Source organism: Arachis duranensis, chromosome 4 (assembly GCF_000817695.3).
Source record: "Arachis duranensis cultivar V14167 chromosome 4, aradu.V14167.gnm2.J7QH, whole genome shotgun sequence".
Taxonomy (NCBI): Eukaryota; Viridiplantae; Streptophyta; class Magnoliopsida; order Fabales; family Fabaceae; genus Arachis; species Arachis duranensis.
In genome coordinates this window covers 31829977-31831400 of record NC_029775.3, presented here as the reverse complement: position 1 = coordinate 31831400, position 1424 = coordinate 31829977, and positions in this window count along the sequence as shown.

The following is a 1424-nucleotide window of genomic DNA, read 5'->3' as shown; positions in this document are numbered from 1 at the left end:
TTGCTTATTAAAATCGTTAATATATTAGTTAATTTAAAAAATAATTTAGTAAATTATGCATGTAATTTGTAATTAAAAAAAAGTTGTTACAAAATAATTAATTTGCTTTCGTAACTAAAGAAAAAAATGTTACAAAATCATGTTACATTTTGTAACAAAATCTTTTGATAAGAAAAAAATTGACTGTCACGAAAAATACCTTCAAGATCAAAATTTGTTACCACTTTTGTAACGGCTTCTGGTTTTTTGTATCAAAAAAATTTGTTACAAAATATCACTTTGAATTGTAACAGTTCCGTTTTTTGTTACAAAAACTTTTTGTAACAGAACATACTGCAACAGCTCCTTTTTTTGTTACAAAATCCTTTTGTTTTAAAATTTTGATTTTTTGTAACAAATTTTTTTGTTACAAATATTGCTTTTTCTTGTAGTGCTTTGCGCCTTTTTCTTGTAGTGTGTGCGAGCTCTCTCAACAGTAGGCATATCCCTGGGTGTGCGTGCGCACCAGAATATGCATACGCACATTTTTTGAAAATCACAGGGTGTACGTGCGCACAAGGGTGTGCGTACGCACAAATGAAAATGTGACCCCTGTTTAGAGCACACGCACAGCAGTGTGCGTGCACACACAAACCAAAACCTACAATTTCTGAAACGTCACATAAATCAGATTTTTAACACCAACTTCCAAAGATATAGTGTTGGGGACACTCATGTAGCAGAAAAATTGCCACGGCGGAGATATAGGCTCCGCACACTCCCAAATAATCCAATAATTTTATCATTCCTTTCCAAGTTCTTAAATCATCATAACCATCACCGGTTTTCAATTTCTCAAATTCATCATATGCATTCCCATTTCTCAAAGATCTCTTCAACCATATACTTCACAACTCAGCCTTCACCAATTCAAGCTAGGATTTACACAGACCTTCTAGACCTATGTCACTGGCTCTAAACTCAAAACTAAAATACCCTTTTTATTCTTTTATTATTTTTCCCTTGATTCAAGACCCTAAAACTGGCAAAACGGTTTTAAACAAGTGTTACGGAAGTTTGCAAGCTTGCTGGGATGGTAAAACGGTTAAAAACAAGGTTTTCATTTAAAAAAAAGGGCAGTGTGCGTACGCGTAGGGTTGTGCATATGCACGCCCAGAAGAGTTTTCCCAACTTGTGCGTACGCATGATGTTGTGCGTATGCACAACGTGCAAATTTCACAGAATGTGTGTGCGCACTGATGCTAGGGCATCTTGGCTAGTTTTACTGACCTTTTCTTTACTGTTTTAGGGTAGTTTCATGTAATTTCTTAGTAAATAAGCAAGTTTTGGATGAAAATACACTTACATCTTGATTCAAGCAAACATTGTGAACTTTACATGATTTCATGAGAATTAGACAAGAATTGAATGATATGATTGATGAT